At 39.5% G+C, this 20,137-nt stretch overlaps 1 long non-coding RNA gene across 2 annotated transcripts; it reads right to left on the bottom strand.

The window, feature by feature from the left end:
* LOC110394865 lies at positions 5,694-8,716 on the bottom strand. 2 transcript variants are annotated; one of them, XR_002435983.1, is made up of 3 exons: positions 8,509-8,716; positions 5,906-5,988; positions 5,694-5,816 (listed from the first exon to the last, which is right to left on the bottom strand). It is a non-coding gene; the product is annotated as an uncharacterized LOC110394865 (long non-coding RNA). The 2 variants fall into 2 exon arrangements; XR_002435982.1 differs by having other exon boundaries at positions 8,580-8,713.

Here is a 20,137-nt window from a genome sequence, read left to right as displayed (position 1 = left end):
TTGCCCAGGAAGTCGTGGAGTCTTCTTCCTTGGGGCTATTCAAAAGCCATCTGGACATAATCAGGGGTAGTGTATTCTAGAGGACCCTGCTTGACCAGGGAGGTTTGACCTGACATCCCTTCCAGTCTCAACCATTCTTTGATTCTGTGGTTCCCCGACTCTCAGTCTTTCAGCAAAATCATAGCACAATGCAAAAGAAAGGTAAGATAGCGATACGTAGCAAATGGCGTCCTCAAATTGGAATGTTACTAAAAAACATAAATAAATAAAGCCTTTCAGAAGCTTAGAAATACAGCATGTGAAAAGAGTAGGCAACTGTCATCCTCTTTTAAAACAGAAAGCTTGAAAGAGTAGAGTGCATTATTACGAGGGCTACATCATGAGAAGTGAGAAAATAAAGTAAAATTCAGGAGAGAATTTGGCACACAAATGGGAAAAGCAAGTGAGAAAGCTCTCCAGAGTTGAGAAAAGTTGTTGCCATGATACTAGTATGACTTGGATTCACTACAACAGTTGTCAAATATGTGCTGATTCACTTCAGCTCACAAAGTCCTTGGCAAGAGCCTGGTAAAGTGGATTATACTACTGGCACAAGAACTTGAGAAAAGCAGTCTGAATTACGAGCTCAGATACACTAACACAATGTGGTCATTTGCCAAGGCCAGTACCAGCATGTTATGTTTGCTCAATGCATTTGCAACATAGACTTTTGATCATCCTCAGAATTTTGACTTTTCAGTATATAGATGAGCTCTGGGGCCTGAAAAGTTGAGAGGCATTGAGAGTTTTGTCATCATTGTATAAAGATGATGACTACTCTGCCAAAGCTTCTGCTAATATCTTTCTTGTAAATAGCTGACACAAAACGTGTAATTTCAAAACACACACACAAAAAAACCCAACTGCAGTAAATAAAATGGTTCATCCTGCACAAGGCTTTTATTCAGTGTTTCCCATTTCAGTGGGGAATTAATTCAATGACTATACTAAAGAAGAAAAGAAAAACATGGACAAGAAAGCATAATAAGTCCTAAGAACACTGAGACTGGCTGCAAACATTTCTATGTTTTTATAAGACTCTACAATCTTTATGTCATTCGATTGGTGCTACATTTAAAATAATGTTTCTATATTACTCAACACATTATAACGTTGGCTGTAATTTGCTTTCCAGTGCCCTTGTAATGCTGGTGTGAAAGCCTGGACTCCTACAGACTGCTATTTGACAGATTTTCACATAATACCGTGTTATAACAGAGTATTTGTATGCGTAGGCTAAAGTTCCTGTCCAAGTTTGTTTCAGAAGACTGAAGAAAAACTCTGGACCTCACACCTGAAGTAAATTGACAATGAATGCCAGTGACACAGTCAAAAGAACATCATTAGCCTCATCCACTAGCCAGGACAGTCACTACTTCTTGGCAAGGAATACCAACCAAGCACTGTAAGAGTCCTTCTACAAGAGCAAAACAGCCAGTATGAACCTGAAACAATGCTCTCTCACTCATGGGAGAAACTGACTATCAGAAGGAGGGTGAATGGTCCCTGTGCAGAGTTGAACAGCTGCCAGAGCTTGCTGATGCAGTGCAGGTTGGGCTCCACGACAACCCCCTGGGACACAGATTTCACAAAAATAGAACAGGGCATAGGCATGTTCCTGAGGCCTAAATCCTATTTGTTCCTTCCAGAGGTCCTGTAGGTTTCCAGCTTCCCAAGCAAACAAATATGAAGTTAGTGATGAAGGTCACTGATGAGTGATACAAAGGGAGCAGCAAGGGTAGGTGTCTCTGCAAAAGATGGTGAACCGGAAGCTCAGTGACACAGCATGGCCAGCAGGACAAAAGCCTCACTCGCAGAAGCACTGTATGAGGTTTCCCACAGCTCCTTCTCACATACTGAGTGTCTTCATGACTGTCTCTGATTCAAGGTTACAGCTGCAGCATCTCTGAACAGAGCTTGAGCCCAAGAAGGAAACCTCCTTTGGGTGGTAGGGGGGAGGAGGTTGCACAGGGAGCTCACTGAGAAAAATGTAACAACCAGGACAATTAGAATCTGTTGATGTACACAGTTAACTCTGTCTTTCACTTATTCCCTTAGCCTGAGTCTCAGCTTACGCTGGTTACTAAATTACACAGAATAAACAGTATGACAAAGGATCAAATGCTCCTACTTCAGGATTCTATATCAAAAATAACAGTAACATAAACAATACTATTGAACAAAAGTTCAAAACAAAAACACTTGCTTATCATACTACATTATGTGGTCATCAGAGTCAGAATTTCTATCTTGAAGGATCTATTAAGATTTCTATAAATCACAGTATCGTAAAACCATCACGTCATATATGCTAAATGAGACATTTATCTCCCATTCATAGCTATAGTTTTCCACCAAAATATCCCACTCATATCAAATGTGCAGAAATCCCAATACAGTAAATACTAGGGCTATCTTTCTTTGAAAAACTAAACATTGAATAAACCACTCAGCAGATGTTCTTATTTGTTCCATGGTATTTTACTGGTCCAAAGCTACATGGGGCTAGAAATTAGTTGATCAAGGCAGCTGTGAGTCTCCCAGCAACAGAGGGATCTTAACACACAGAATAATGCATCTGATCTCCTCCTTACAACAGATGCATGGGTGATACTGCAACTATAACAGAGACTGTAAGCAGTGCCATCAGGCTCTCTCTAGCTGCTGAATGATCCCTTGCAGAAGCTGCCAACTAGGATGAGCTACAGCAACTAAAACCTAAAATATCCTAAATAACACTGCAGATGTGCTGTGAGAATTGGAGAATTTGTATTTTTTTGGCCCTAATTAAATGTTTTCAGAATAAAAACAACATTCAGTATTTCTCAGAATCTTTTTCTTATCTGTAACAATTTGACAAAATCAGTGTACATTTGTACTACATTTGGCCAATCATGTAATTATTATTTTTATTTTTTTTGCTGAGAATGACATGGTAGTTGTTGCAAAAAGGAAAAGAGGGGAGGGGAGGGGAGGGGAGAGGAAATGGGCATTATAGATGAAAGGGTGATATCATACCACCTAACCTAAACATCCAAGTGAATACAAGCTGATATGCAGCAAAAAGTTCCTGCCTGGTGTCAAGGGCAGTGTCCCCACTTCATTGTACTATTAGATGTATAAGGATAGTACAGATGGTAAATAAACATCTGTCTTGATGTCTTACCTACTCCTTTTGCCATCTCAACCGCTCATTTCCTTTCTTTGCACATAGCAGCATTTGTCAGCATGCCAAGACAGAACTTAGAGAAGGTCTGTGGAAGCAAGTCTGATCTGTACTTTCCTCAGAGGAAAAGGAAATTTAAAGGAGCAAAATTATCATAAGGAGAGCTACAAATTTCCAGTTAAAAGCTGTGTTCGTAAACTGGCATTTAGAAGGATCTGTCAAATACAGAATGCAGTGAATCTTCCTGATCTCAACATACTTTGGTAACCTTATGTTAAAATCAGACTTATACTTTTTTTGTTACTGGGTCAACGGCATGACTAAATTCTGTGTACTAACTAGTTGAGGTTGCTTCCTAGTGTTAGCATATATATTTAAATGAAACCAATTTATAATACCATAAAAGAGACAGGTTCAGATTGCACGTAGCTCCTGCACTGTGCAGTACATAACACCACAAGGCAGAGATCACTTCCAGAGCTCCCAGCTGGGACCCTGCTCCCTCCAGCGAACTTGTTAGAAGCCCCCTGCTGCCAGTCCCTCAGTCTCACTGCCCAGTCCCTCTCTAGCAAATACCATTTAACCTAACAAAACACCTCTTGTGTATCGTCGGGGAATGTGAAACATTTATTGTTTTAAGTTTGTTCTTTAAACGTGTCATTTCTTTCACTGTTTTCCTTCTCCATCCCAGGCATTACCTGCTGTCATGTCATTCTGTCTCCTCTCTTTCCTGGTCCTTAATGTTTTGTTGCTCTCCCATCACCCTCTCTCCATGTTCTGCAAAGCCTCTTTGGCTGGAACTGGTGCAAGCAGCTGCTTTCCCTCTTTTGTAGCTCAATAACCATTACACCAATCTCTGTCCATTTTCACAAGGTACATTGGGATTAGTAATTATTTGTTGCCATTCCACCTTATTACTCTATCTCTGATTTCACGGAGGAAGACAAACTTTGACTGGAATATAAAAACTACAATGTAGTATATACTTTTTAGGTGTATCAATTCTGTTTTACTCCATTAACTCCAAAGTATGTTTTGACACAATTTAATGTCTGTGCAAAATACTCTATGTAAGCATGCCTTAAAACCTATATTGTCCTCAGGCTGAAATAAATTGTAAACCAAGGATAAACACAATAAATGTAGAGACCATTTTGATAGGATTGATCATAGATTTTGCCTACATAAATGGAGAGGCAAAAATGAGATGGTAGATTGTTTGTCACCCTTTTCTTTCCACCATAATTCTACCTTCACCTTCTGCACATTACACTCAAAACAGGAGATGCAGCTGTTGCTAATCATCTGTTTGATGACTCAGCTCAGCTACCAGTCTCTTCTCACTGGTATTTATATTCCAACTTGATGTATGTCATGTCCATAAAATGAAAATACAGCTTGTACCGACTGATGTTTATGAACTTGCCTGAGAAAGGAATGTTGACTTCAGTTCTGTCATGCTCGTAGGGCAGGGAGGGAATTTTGGCACAGCTTTTGTCCTGGGTTGGCAGGGAGTTCCCAGAGGCTTAGATACCTGATCATTGCACATAATGCTTTCCTGACATAATTGCATAAATTTATTCTAAAATATAAACTGTGTGTTGATTTGTTGTTGCAGGCTTTATTTTGTTTTGATCAGTTTTACAGCAAAATGTGTGCATAAGAAGTACTTCTTTCAGATTTTTTTTCTTCAAAAGCAGCTGGAGTAAGCAATTAATCCTGACAAATGTTGTACAGGTTAAGTGGTTTGTGTGACTCAGGAATTACGGTGACTGACGGACGCTTAACTTGCTGAAATTATCTTCCCTTACTGGAGTGTGAGTTCAAAGCATGGCATATGCAGTGTTTCCAGCTGGTGAATGCATATCTTTGTAGCATTTCTCAACGGTATGCTGACAGGACACAGCATGATGTAGTCTGCTGTGTGAAGAACTGATAGGCGAAAATCACATCTATTCAAGCAACCACAAATGATTGCTTCTACAATTGCAGACAAGGGAAGAACCTAGAAAGTATTCATGGAAAATATATATTTCACAACCTACTATTTTAACATACTGTGAAGCTAACAATGAATCCAAGTACAAAGAGATGCCCAGCTGATTACAGGCAGAGACCTAGAGACCTTAGTGAATGCACAATAGTGAATGCAATACTCAGCAGTGCAAGATCATTATATGATACACACTCATTCACAGTATTTAGGGTGCATCTACTCTAGAATTATGGATCAGAGATATGCTTTAATACTAACATCTCAAATTTCAATTATGAGCTTTGATTTACTTTGCCAAGTGATATTGGTACACATGAACAATTATTTTGGGTGAACTGACCTGGAAGATCATCTCCATGGACTAAGGTACACTCTGGAAGCACATATTCTTGGGATATTGGATTCTCAGCCTGCATTTTTCTTCTTTACATATTCACTATTATTCAATTTCATTGTCTGGTTACGTAGACAATTTTTGGAGGCAAGGGAAAAGGTAACAGGCAGAAAGAAATGTCTATATAGGCTTTATTCAGTAAAGCTTCTTCAGTACCTAATGAGCTGAGTGTACTCCTTAGAAGGCAGCTTCTGTGTCCTAGTATCCCAGTAGAGGCCTACCTGGAATGTGAAGAATGCAAAGCACGGACTCAATGAACATGAACATGTTTCAGTAGAATGTCTCATTTTATGATAAATTTTAAACTTACTGTCACGTGTAATCTCCATTTCCTGCAATTAAGTAGCATTTTTCCAGTAATGGATGACTGCAATTTTTATCAGCAGAAGAACTCTGAAAAGGTTCAAAGATGGACACAGATATGCTTAGACTGAGGTTCTAAATAGCATAGCCATTCACAAAAATATCCTTTCTTAAATATTTTAGAGATTCTATGATTAAAAATTGCTTCTACTGTGGTCTTTTCCCTTTATTTGAAACAAATGATTTCAAATGTTATCCAGGTGACTCACACTCACTCAAATAAATATCTGCAAATGCTTTCTGCTCTCACTTGCCCTATACATTTTATTAGAGAAAGCATTCAGTTTATTCGGACTACTTAGCTGCACATAGAAAAACTTAGCATTTCAGAAGAACATTCTTTGAATTCTACACAGTAAAACAGGTATATAAGTTTATATTTATGTATTCATATTTACAGTGAAAGCAGTGTACTTCTTTGATGGAGGGTTGGGCTGTATCTTTCTTATTCTTTTAAAAAGAAACATCCTATGCCATTCAGCTGGAAGCCAAGAAAGTGGGTCAGACTAAGAGGAATGCTTAAGTAGATGTTATGGTTGTAAACATACTCATTAAACTCTCCCAAAACACAGAGCAGGTGCTACTAACCAAATGATCATGAATGGGAGGAGTAACTAATTTCATATGTAACCTGCTGGGAAAAAAAAAAAAAGCTCTAATTTTTATCATAGAAACATAGAATGCTTTGAGTTGGAAGGGACCATAAAGATCATCCTCTGCCACGGACAGCATTGCCAGCCACTAAATCAGGCAGTAGATCAGGCTGCCCAGAGCCCAATCCAACCTGACCTTGAACATCTCCAGGTGTGAGGCATCCACAGCTTCTCCGGACAGCCTGTTCCAGTACCTCACCACTCTCAACAAAAATTTTCCTCCTAGTATCTTATCTAAATCTCCCCTCTTTTGGTTTAAAATTGTTCCTTCTTATCAAATGAGGAGGTTTATTAAAGTTGCAGGTATTCTTAGACAACAAAAGAGATCAATTGCCTGCTAAACTTCAGGTATGTGTGTTTTTTGAGCAAAATCCATTCAGAAATTAATAATGGTGGATAATGGTGCGATCATTTTAGTGACAACTATATTTGTGTAACTGAATTCCTCTCCTATACCTGTTTTTGCTTTTGTAGATTCTGATAAACTGTAGAAATAGATGCTGGCTATGACGTTTAAATGGAGCAGCTTTACACTGCAATTTCAGAACCAGTTTAATAAGACATAAGCCATCTCAAGCATCAAAGAGACATCCCACCACCTCCTCATTCCTGGGTGCTTATTTCTCCACCCATAACTGCAGGCACATGCAGTCATACAGCTGTGCAACGAACCACCTCAAGGAAGTGATCTGAGACACATTAACCTGAGTGAAAAAAAAAAAAAGACATTTCAAACCTCCATCTGTTCAAGTGTCTAATTTTTTGGGAGGGGTTGGGGAGAGGAGGGGTTCTTTTGTTTTCTTTTTGTCAGCGCAGGAGAAAACATTTTGGGCAAGCAAAAAGCTCTCAGAAATTTGAAGTAGTATTGCCACCTTAAATGGATTTAAATTAATATAAAACAATGACATAATCGCTCAGTTGATTCTGCATATTTCAAAGACTAATTAACTAAAATGAGTACAAAGGTGCTCAAAGCAAAGAGAAAATAACATGGCTTAAAGGAAGCCGATAAAATTTGAATTTTTAAAAAAGGTCATACAGACTATTTGCCATATGAAAGCAGTAAAATACATCAGCTTATATATTTATAATTTAAAAAAAAAAGCAGATTAAAAAAAAAAAGCAGAGCAGCTGGGAATCTGTTAAGATTTCATATAGATAAGAAGTTAATTAGCTGTGAGATTTTGCAATCCAGCTTCTGTTTCTAGCATAAATGAGGAAACAGAATCAGGTATCTTCTGTCACAGGAACTCTTCTTTGCTTTTTTTGTGTTTTCTCTGAAATGAAGGTGAATTTCACAATGAGTTTAAGCTATTAAAGTGAGACATTGCCAAAAACGCACAGAGCTCCGCTCCAAGGGCTTAATCTTGGAGGCATGGCAGTTCCATACAATGATATCCATATCTGATTTTAGTTCACCAGACCTTACAGGCACATTTCTGGGCATGCCCCACTCCTACCATGGCTGAGCATTGTAAGCACAGGCTTGTATCAAAACCAGGTCAAGATCCACGAGCAAAACGCTCTTCAGCACACTTGACACTGATGGTGTTGATCTTCTTATGGAAGTGCAGCTACTGTTTTCCTTTAGGGCGAGGAGATTATGTTAGCTCTTTCAGTCCTTAGCCTATTGGTTAGCTCATCCTCACAGGAAATGGAAATAGCCTTGCCCAGGAGAATGATACAGCACTTCAACATGGGTTGTTTTGTGCAGCATGCATTTCACCTCTTAATTTGAAATTCTGACACTGGACTGAAAGAGATGCAAGAGCTATAAACTTTCTGAGCTATAAAGTAGCAATGAGGATGTTTAAGTAATCAGATGTTTAGAGAATTATACAGGAACAAAGAAGCTCTGTTTTCTTGTCCCCAACCTAAAATCGTCGTCTTCTTTTACCTTTTTTATACATTTTAGCAGGTACTGGGTAAAATACAGAGATAGTGCTGAGGACCCCATGCTTCCCCCACCTTAGCCTTTACATCAGGCATGTCCCACCTGCAGCCCGCAGGCTGCACATGGCCCATCATAGCTCACAGTGGAGCCCACTCCCAGCCATCATGGCGGTGACTGGCACACACCCGTCACCCAGCAACAACCAAACATCGGTGCAGTATTAACCCTATCTGGGCTGAAACCAGGACAAGGAGAGTGAACAGTACAGTGCTGACTCAAGTTATGGCAAATAATTTTATGCATTTTGATACATTGCCTGGACACAGTCCTGTGAACAGCACACTTGAACCTTCCCACCAATATCCCACTACATTCTGTTGCCATGTGACAGGTGGCAACAAAGGGGCAGTCTGACAGAATGGCATTTGACATGCAAGTGCATATGAGACAAAGATGTGTCACTGAATTCCTCAATGTAGAAAAATGTCCGCCATTGACATTCACCAGTGCTTGCTGAATGTTGATGGAGAATAAACAGTGGATGTGAGCACAGTGAGGCAGTGGGTGGTACGTTTCGGCAACAGTAACAGTGGGTCATCTCTGCTGGTGCAGGCTTTTACAGGCATGGCATGCAGGCTCCTATTCATTGCTGATAAAAATGCAGAGCTACTGGTGGTGGCTATGTTGAAAAATGGTGTTTTGTAGCTGAGAATTTGCTCTATCAAGCAGTGTTACTGTACTCACTGTATCTGTTGTAGTTTCCACAGAAATTAATAGGAGGCATTACTTTTGGAGGCACCTATATATTTGCAGCCCAAGACAATTCCTCTTCACTCAGTGGGGCCCAGGCAAGCCAAAAGGTTGGACATCCATGATTTACACTATAAAATCACAGTGTATCTCAGGCAGTATCACATATATTTCCCCATAATTTGTTCTTCTAGTCAGTATTTCTTAATTTGGTATACTGAGTTTGACAGGATAATTCTGAGACAATTCTACAGTCCACTGGGAGGCAAACTGTATTACTGTTTAGTGTATTTGGTTCCATTTGAGGAATTAGGTCACTAAAATTCATCATTGATGCAGTCCGTCTGTCTGAGAAGTATCTGTCCTTATAGTAGCCAGTTTCTGTAAATTATCAATGTTGTATATTGAGGGGCTTAATTGCTAGATCATATTCAATAATAAGTATAATAATAATAATGAAAGTAGTAATTGATTCATAATTGAAAAGCTTAATCATTCTTATAGAATAAATTTCTGGAGGAAAAAAAATCTCTTTAAGAAATCAGGCCTCCAAAGAAAATAACTGTATTTTTCAACAGGAGTTACTTGTTATGCAAGTATTGATCCCTTCAAGTTTAAAATTAGTTTGATATTATATCTCTAGTTCATTCTTTCAAAAATTCTACTACATCTATTTTTAGTTTGAGGCATGTTGGCTTTCTCAGTATTTATTATAAGCAAGGCTCTACTTGATATCTTTTCTTCACAGGCACATACTAAAGCAGAAAACTTATTGGAGGTAGAGATGCTAACATCTCATTACCAAAGATCTATGTTATCCCAGTTTTCCAGGAAATTGTCAGTAATTAGTATATTTCTGTGTCAGTAAATCATTCGTATTTTCATTCTGAAAGTAAATTCCAGCCCAGAGAGAGTCTGTAATAAATACTTATTATGTACATTGCTAATGACAAAGATGATATATTTCTAGTTAAAAAAAATTATATACTGTGAAAGCCTTGCTGAAATGTAGGTAATGAATATTGCATTTCGAATACCATTGTTCAGGTGTTCAGACGTTATTTTTAGGCTTCATACTCCCTTCATACACACTGAACTCATCCTCCACAGTTCCACAGATTTATTCCTGCTCCACTGAATCCAGCAAGACTTGGAACACTGTCATCTGTACAAGTCATATCACACTGTGAATTAGTCGTGGAAGAAGGACATCTAACATGATTTTCAGTGTCATCAGCTTGTACCACGGAATGTCAGGCCTGAAATAAAAACAGACTGTCAAAGAAAAATTTGGCAAAATGGTCTCAAGGAGAAAATTGGAGGAATTAAAATTTTCAGTTGAAGTCATTGTGCTTGTCAGAGTCCTGTGAGAGAGATGTGTTTGAAACCAGGGGTGACAGACAGAACTGCCAGCAGGGCAGGGACCTCACCAACATGGGAGCTGCGAATGAACAAGGGGAGCAGAGCAGAACTCAGGAGGGTAATGAGGGTCACACACTGCCAGAGATGGCTGGGCAGGGGCACATGGACAGAGATGGGCTGAACTTAGGCTGGGACATCAGCCTGCATGTCATGGTCAGGATTAAAAATGGGATTCGGAGGCTCAGGAGTACATAGCTCAGGTGATGCCAAGGGTGAGAACTGCAGAGTGAGGCGTGTAGGGGCAGGGTGAGTTGCACACAGGAAGGCTTTGAAATGTTATGTTACTACTGCTTGGATTTTTAGTCATACAGTCATAAACTATAAGATAACATTTCCAGACTGAAAGATCAGATACCAAAGCAATTACAAAAGACCAGACATCAAACATTACTGTGTATGCACTGCACGAGTTAAAATTTCTTAGAGGTTTAATAAGGAGAATTATTCACACAGTCTTACACACAATCACAGCAAACTCCCAGTCTCACTCGCTGGTGGGCTAACAAGCTATAGGCACCACTTCCTGGAAGGATGAACCTTGCTGCTGATAAGAACGTTAATTGGAGGGGGGAAGGCAGACTGGGAGGGTGCAGAAACTGCAGAGCTCTGCAGCCCTATGGAGCTGTGCTGGGGGGAGGGGGAGCACAAGAAACAAAGATGGGGATAGGTAGAAAAGGGCAGATTACACGCGAGATGGGGCTGCTCAGTGCACTTGTGTAGGTGAGCATTCTCCCACTTTCTTATATTTTCTCACTGAATCTATTAAATCTTTTCTGAACTCTCGGTGTGTTCACTCTCTCCCGTACGTATGCGTGCTACGATGATTGCATGCCAGCTGCTGCGTGTGAGTGAAGGTTGGTGCCAGCTCCCGGAGTCACGCCTGAGAGTGGGCATCCCAAACTGCAGTGCCAGCTGCTGGAGCAAGCGTGGGGATCTCGGTGCCAGTCCCTGGCAGGAGCTGCTGGTGGTGACAGCTCCTGCAGCCAAACGGGGAGTGTTGCCCTGTGGCCTGCGGTGCTGGGAAAGCCCAGGGGGGGACGGGAACCGGCAGCTCCCAGGAGACCGGATGATGAGGTGTGGGCGGAGCAGGAGCAGAGGCAGCGGTTCTCGGCAGCGACAGAAGGCAGCCCAGGGGAGCGCTGCCAGCAGGACGGGGTTCGGGCCGAGCTGTATGACAGTGCCTGACGGCAGCAGCGAGCACGCCTGTGGGGGGTGCACACTGGTACAAGAACTGCTTAGCTCAGGCACGGAGCTTCGGGTGAAGGTGACGGGGAACAGCCGGGAGTTGGAGGAGATTGACTAGCAGAGCTGTACTCTGCCATCCCTGAGACAGATGTGTCAGCCACAGCACAAGACACAAAGGATGGAAATTAAGGGATAGAAGGGAATGGAAGCAAGTTTCTGCTCAGGGCAGCAGGCCAATCCCCTCCCTGCCTACCTCACTCTCCCAGGTGGCCCTTATGCAACAGGTACTAGGCTCTGGAACTTTGAGGACAGGCAAATGATGATGTGGATGAAGGTCCATCCAGGTTGGAGGGGTCACCTAGGACTAGTCAGCCTGTCCCCTGTATCACAACCACCTCTATGAAGAAGAAAGGTTGTTATCTTAGATGACTCACTTCTGAGGGGAACAGAGCGCTCGATATGACAGCCAACCCTGATCCATAGGGAAGTCTGCTGCCTCCCTGGGGCCCGGGTAAGAGATGTTACTACAAACCTCACTAGGCTGTACAGACAGCCCTCTGGTTATTATCCAGTATTGTTTTCTCATGTCTTCAGTGATGAAGTAGTGAAAAGGAGTTCAAGGAAAATCAAAAGGGACTTCGGGGCACTGGGGCAATAGATTAGAGAATCAGGTCACAAGGTGGTGTCTTCTAACCTTTCAGTAGCAGGGAGCAACAGTGGGAGGAGCGGGCAGACCCAGCTGATCAATACATGGCTCTGAGGCTGGTGCTGCCATGGCAGAATTTTGGGTTTCTTGATCATGAAATGGACTACACAACACCAGGCCTGTCGGTACTTGATGGGCTGTTTCTGTCTCAGAGAGGGAAAAGGATCTGGAGACAGGAGTTAGCAGGGCTGACTGAAAGAGCTTTAAACTAGGTTAAAAGCGGGAGAGGTATTAAACCAAGCTCACCATAAGTGATTGGATGGCATGCCAAAGACTGAGGAATTGTATGCTAGTGAGATCTTCCAGTCTGCTCCATGAGGTGCTGGATACAATGAAGCACATTTGAAATGTTTCTACACCAGGGCACACAGCATGAAGAACAAGCAAGAGGAGCTAGAAGCCTTGGCTCAATTCCGAAGCTGCAATATCATCGAGATAAGCAAACCCTGGTGGGAAGAGTTCTGTGACTGGTTTGTCACAGTGGATGGTTCTGGCTCCTCAGAAGAGACTGTCTGAGCTGGGCTGAACAGAGCTCACAGCTGGTGATGACATGCATGAGATCCTCTGGGTATGGATTAAGAGAAAAGCAAATAAAGCAGGCATCATTGTGGAGTCTGCTATAGGCCACCCAGCCTGAATGATGACATCAATGAATTATTCCTTAAAGAACTAAGAGATAGATGCCTCTATATTAGCCATCCTTGTTCTTATGGGACAGATTTTAGCTAAGATTACTACTGAGCTGATACAAGCAGATCCAGGAGATCCTTAAAACACCTTGGTGATAGCTTCCTGGTACAAGTACTAAGGGAGCTGACTAGAAACAGTGACGTCCTAAATTTTTTGTTTGTAAACAGAGGGGGGTCCTTGTGGTTGAAGTGGCTGGTGATTGGTGGCCATCTTGGCCGTAGTGACCATGAAGTAGTTGAGTTTAAAATCCTTGATAATAGGAAAACTACAACCAAAACTTCAGCCCTGGATATGGGGAGAGTAGATTTCAAGGCTGATCAGGGAACTTGTTAGCAGGATTCCCTGGGAAACTGCTTTTGAAGGCATTGAGATCCATCAGAACTAGTCAGTTTTTAAGTGCCACCTCTTAAGAGCGCAGGAGCAGGGATTTCCAAAATGTCAAATGTAATGCAGGCAGAAGGCTGGTTTGGGTAAGCGGGGAGTTTAGGTGGAAAAAGAAAGCATATGGCCACTGGTAGTCAAGTTGGTTGACATGGGAAGACTACAGAGATGCCATTATTCATTGTCGGGAGAAACTGTATATGGCCAAACCTCAGTTAGAGTTGAAGCTGGCCAGTACTGTGGGGGACAACAAAAAGGGCATCTTCAAATGTGATTACAGCAAAAGGAGGGCCAGAGATAACATTGGTCCATTACTTGATGAGGATGATCATTTCACAGATAGGGGTCACAGACAAAGCAGAAATGGTCCAACCTGGACCCTGAGCTGCTGTGTAGAGCTGTCCTGGGCCGGAGTAGCTTAAGGTGACCACACCCTTGACATCACTTAATAAATATTATATTGCTATGCCTCAACATTTTTAAGACATAAATAAATATCTTGTTATTGTCTTCGAAGTCTCTTGAATTTCTGAGTCAGCAGAAATGTTTTCTATTCTATTCTAGCAGAATAAAAATATACATTTTTTGTTGCCATTTTTCTCTTTTGTAATTATTTAGTCAAGTTTTGTGCCATAAGAATTCTCAATACAGAGCATTTTTATAGCAGATTGTTTGGATTTTAGACAAAACCAAATCTTTATATTTTTCTAATCCAACATTATGAACCACTTACTAATATTCTTTCTTTTAATATCTGAGGCACGTGGTTTAGAATTAAAATGTTCCTATTTCATTTTCTCTTTTATTTTTCAGATATAGCATTAACATCTTATTTACAAGGTATTTATTAAGTCATGTGGTGAAGAGTAGCATTACATCATGTAGGAGCCAGTCAAATAATTAAGCAGGTGCTGTATTTTAAATGCACCTTTCAGTCCAAATGAGAGATGAAGTTAGTGCTTGCTGTCTTTCTGAAACATTAGTTTAGTTAAGTGCACTTAACATAGATTTATAAGACCGGTATCCTGATTTGTAATAGCAACTCAAATCCAAAGAGTTTTTTTCCTAGATCTCATTATCTTTTAATCAAACACAACACTGTGACAAATAATGAGGCAGTATTCAGAGCCCTCATTAAGGAAGAGTTCATTTTCTCAGAATAATATTAAGGATTTATTAGCTACAGTTTACACTTTAATAGTTTCTGACAAAACTATTGTGTTCACATAAAGGCTTGGCAAAAGCATTTTAGCATTTGCAATACAAATTAAGTTTGCCTCTTCAATTTTTCAATTAATGCAAAGAAGTCTATTTGTGCTAAGTATAGGTTGTCAAATTTGGGGTTATTCCTACTTGTGTCCTAAGATGGAGAACAATGTTTTATGTTACTTTCATTAGTACTACCAGCACTATTGTTCTACTTCATTTAAATCATTTGAATTTGTTGTTCTACTGAAACAACAAATAGCCAGGAGAAATAAAAGAAGTTAGATAATTAGCACTCTATATAACCAAGATAATTCTACCACTTCAGCTTGGATGCAGATTCCCCAATCATTTAAAGTAATTATCCATAAAATTTGCCTGTTCTGTATGTAAAGTCACCATAATACTTGTGTATGTTCATCCTTTAGCCGTGGCAGTAGCAGGACCCTTGGAGATACCTGATGACAATTTGTGCATGACTGAGACTATTCTACACTGACTGAATGATTGCAGACTGCTGCTGTGAGGAATTTTTATACATATTTAACAGTTTTCTACTGAATTTTATATTTTATGCAGATGGAAATACTTTTAGATGTAAAAACAATTTCATCCTTAAAGACAATACCCAGCAGATGTTTTTCACAATGATTTTCCCATCTGCTGTATAGAACTTAGTCAGCCAAGATTGGGAAGCTAAATATTACCTCTAAAGACAACTGAAAAAAATGTACACGCTTACAAACTAAACCTTCTAGAAGACAGTCTCTTCACAGAATCATGTACTAGGGGACCCAGAACTGGACACAGCACTCCAGCTGTGACCTCAGCAATGCTGAGTGGGAGGCAAGGATCTTGGTACTTTGCCTAATGCAACCAAGAATACCATTAGTCTTCTTAGTGGAAGGGCGTGTTGCTGACTCCTGTTCAACTTGGTGTTCACTAGGACACTCAGGGCTTTTTCTACAGAGTTGTTTCCCAGGTGGGTGCCCCTCAGAACATACTGGTGCCTGGAATTATTCCTCCCCAGTGCAGGACTTTGCACTTCTTCTTGTTGGACTTTGTGAGTTTCCAGTCAGCCCACCTTCCCAGCCTGTCAAGCATCCGGATGGTTCACAGCCTTCTGGTGAATCAGTCATTTCCTCTCAGTTTCATGTGGTCATCAAATCTACTGAGTGTGCACTCTACCCCATTATCCAGATCATTAATGAAGCTGTTAAACAGGTCAGGATAGATCCCTGGGGTACAGTTTGTTACTGGCCTCCAGCTAGACTTTGTGCCTCAGATCACTAGCCTCTGGGCCCGACCATTCAGCCAGTTTTCATTTCACCTTGCTGTATGCTCATCTGGCCCATACAACTGTTTCTCTATGAGGGTCTTATGACGACTTTTCTGAAGTCTAGGAAGACAATATCCACTGCTCTCCCTTAGTCTATTGGGCTTGCTAAGTTGCAGCATGCAAACTAAGCTTTGAAAGAAAGTATCTGAACAATTAATCTATTTATGACAGAAGAGTACACAAATTTACAAAATTTATTGTTTATATTCATATGAACACTTCCATTTACTTGAAAGTCCTCACTCCTTTCCATAAACTCCCTGTCAGGCATCAAAATATTTGCCTTCTTCATGAAAGGATAGTTGACAGTTTCATCATTTTGAAGTTGCCATGGCTTATAAGGAAAATGTTTAATAGATAAACCAGTCCATGGTGACAGATTTGGACAACCTTCCTTCTATAACTTCATTTGGTACTACATGAATATCTCAGTTTTCTCATACTATAAGGTAGAATCAACAAAAAACTGACCTTTTTCCCCCATGGCCAAAAAAAAAAAAAAAAAGCAAATCATATAAGCTTACTTCTCACCCTCCTGGAGAATGTGTTTTATGGGAATGACAGAAAAAGGTTTCACATCCAGTAGCTACAGGAAGAGTTGAACAAGAAAGTTCTGCGTAACAGGTTACGCTTTTCTTTTTTTGGTAAAAAGTACTTCTATGCAATAATGTAGCACCTAATGGTTAGGAGTTTCCCCCCTCAATCACACCCTCTAAAATAAATCAAGAATATGATTCAACATGGAAATTGAGTGTGTTGGTGGCACAGATTAAGAACCAGCAAGTGCTGGCAGGTAGCCAGAACTGCATGGATTCACCTGTCTAGAGAGAGACAAGAAGAAAACATTTAGCAAACCAGCATGTGTAAAAAATCTATGCTAGGGAGACTGTGCACCTCTCTCAGAGGAAAAGCAGCATCCATTCTTTTGAGAATCAGAAGAACAAGGCTGAAGTTTTCTTTTAAAGTACAAACATCATGAAGTATTTGGAAGATCTCCATCAAGAAGTTGTTTCCTATTTGATTCTTTGCTTACTGAAGATGCATGTGTCCTTCATCCCCAGAAATACCCTCCTAGGACAAACGGGCAGAAGTTTACTGTCAGTCTGACCGTCCATTTTGTAAAGATGAGAAGAAAAAATAACACCCTTCTTTTTCAGCTGAAAAAAAAAAACAGGGGAAGCGAATCCTTTAACATGTTGATAAACCATTTAATTAGTTGTGTATACAATTCATAGAATTTCGGTCTAGCTTAGAACTGAGCTTGCACTTTACATTAACTTACAGATAAATATTAAACAGTAAATAAAATGCAAGCAATAAAGTTCACTTCAAAACTGTGTGGCTCTGCTTCTGTTACACGTATTCTGACCACAGCAGTGAATAGCTAGTTTCTGAATCTTAATTTGGCTTAAAGAGCACACCAGGATCAATCCAAGTCTGACCGGGATAAAAATCTATACATAGAGGGACACAAATCTGGGCACCTTGAGATCTGTAGAGAAATGATAAGGCTTCTTCAGAATTTGGATCTTTCCAGGATTCAGATGAATACATGAAAAAAAAAAATCAGAATTGTTATTTTGGGCATTTAATGCCTAGTTTATTTATGCCTTGTGTATTGGATAACCCTTCTACATCTCATTCGTACTTGATCTATAGTATTTGAGTCAATTGTACCTAGTTTTATGAAGTTTCTCTGTAAAGTTGTTATAGATTGTAGCTCAGTGAAGCCTGTTTATCATTCCTTCTGTATTGAGATTGTCCTTGGCAAATGGCCTCCATCAGTGATGCAGAAATGTGTGTGTTAGTATTCTGCTAGTGTTCAGTTAGGAGCCCTAATGACTCATGCTATTTTATAATCAACTGAGATCACCTAAAGGAAAGAAACAAGATCGTTACAAAAACCTCAGCATTCTCTCTGTTATAATGTGTGTGCTCTGAAGACAGAATTCCCTATTAGAGATTGAAATGTCTGCTGAAAGCTGCTACAGTGATTTTGATGATGTTTGCATCTGAGCAGCTTCTACCTATTCTAATTGTTCCACCTCCATGGAAAAAGAATGAGGCCAAAAAAGGTCAAAATGAAATTAGAAGATAAGCAAAAAGTAGAAGATGAAGAGGCTACATTTAACTGAGCCAGAATTATAGAGTATTTGTAGGTCGAGGTTAATATCCTCTGTCTGAGCTGTAGACTCAGAGACTGCTGTGGATGATGGATTAGGTTCACTGGCATATTTTAATATATTGAAGCAGCAAGGATTCATGGTAATATTTATCTCAAACATCAACATTTATATATTTCTAATTAGTCTAAAGTTAACATGAAATACTGTCATAGCTTGAATAAAATTTCAGGATTTAATATTCAGAACAAGTAATCAGAGAACACCAGAATCACAGAAGAGATTTTCTAAAAGAAAATGGTGCATAGTGATAACTTTTCTTTACAGAGCAAAGGCTTTCCTTCCTTTCCAGATAACTCCTAGCTTTCTAGATATTATTTTATCTTATTAATTTTTGTAACCGATTCATATTTATTAGTGAATGTCCTTTATTCAAACCAAGTAGCCTTGGTAGATAATTTTTACTAAATATGCATCGTAGATACATGGACTGTTTAGATATGTGGTGGCTGGAACTGAATATATGTACAGATTGCTCAAAGAGCCAATGCAATCTACTGAGAGCCATCAAAGTCAGGTTTTCTCAGGGAAAGAGAACAGGAAGAAAAAAAGAAAGATTAGTTGAAAAGTTTGGTAGGTGTGGCCAGTTAGCATAACTCAAAGAAGCAGATCAAAAATCCAAATGAATGTGGTAGCAAACTAAATTATTACTATAAAAAAGCGACAGAATTGCAATGAAGGCTCAGCTATACGTGTACAGAGGATTTCATCCTTGGGCTTGGAACAGTTTTCAGTTCTGTATAAGTCTCCTGTGCACAGCTTATTCTGATGTTAGTCACAGAACCAGATAATTATCCAATACAAATGAGCATGTATGTGCAATTATAACATAACATAGCTTGCCATTTAAAACTGAAGAATTTAAAAGCTTTAACAACATTGTCCAGGAAGAATATGCAAAGGTGTGGAAGTAATTCCTCCCATCCTAGACATCAAAAGAAACAAAGAACTTGTATGCCTGTGTTTCAGTAGGATTCCTGTCTATCATAAGGGAAAACCTTTAAAGATTCATACACTTTCCCTTGTGAAAACATTACTCTATGCAAAATAAAAATATAGAGCTTTGGAAATTCAAATATAATGGAAATGTACAGCACATGACATAAAAATGCTGCTCAACAAAAAGAAAATTAAAAAAAACTTTACTTTCTTTTGCATTTTGAATATTCTCACATCTTTTCCTCATCAGCATCTTTCATTCTATATTTTTATATGCTTCATGGTATATATATTCTAAAAGATTTTGTTTGTTTTTAGCACTAAGTAAAATGAATATAGTGTTTCCCCAATTTAATCTTCTTGTCTGATGCAATATATCAAATTTGATTTACATCTATAACTAATAGTAGGAAATTGGTTCATTGACTTATAAATTTCAATATTTTTCTTGCAAGTAATGGAATATATAAAAATAAATCACATTTCACTCTGGTGCTTTATGGTTTGTCACCAGCAAATGTCAAAAAAAAAAGCACAAACTTTAAGCATTTAAAGTATGAAAGAGTTAACTTGCAGCTAAATCTTCATAACTTCTCATCTAAAAAGAATTTTAAAAAGATTTTTAAAAGTCTAATGACCCGTTACGGCTGAAAACTGAAAATTATCAAACTCTTGATTTACAACCCTACTTTAGTTTTACACAAAAATAAATTCCAGTACTCCTAAAACATAGAAGGGGCAACTACAATAATGTATAGGAAATAGCTTTGTTTTCATCTACACTGACCTAAAAACAAGTGAACAAATTTTTCTTAAGCATTTAAATAAAAC

Source organism: Numida meleagris, chromosome 2 (genome assembly GCF_002078875.1).
Source record: "Numida meleagris isolate 19003 breed g44 Domestic line chromosome 2, NumMel1.0, whole genome shotgun sequence".
Lineage (NCBI taxonomy): Eukaryota > Metazoa > Chordata > Aves > Galliformes > Numididae > Numida > Numida meleagris.
This window is presented reverse-complemented; position numbering and strand designations above follow the sequence as displayed.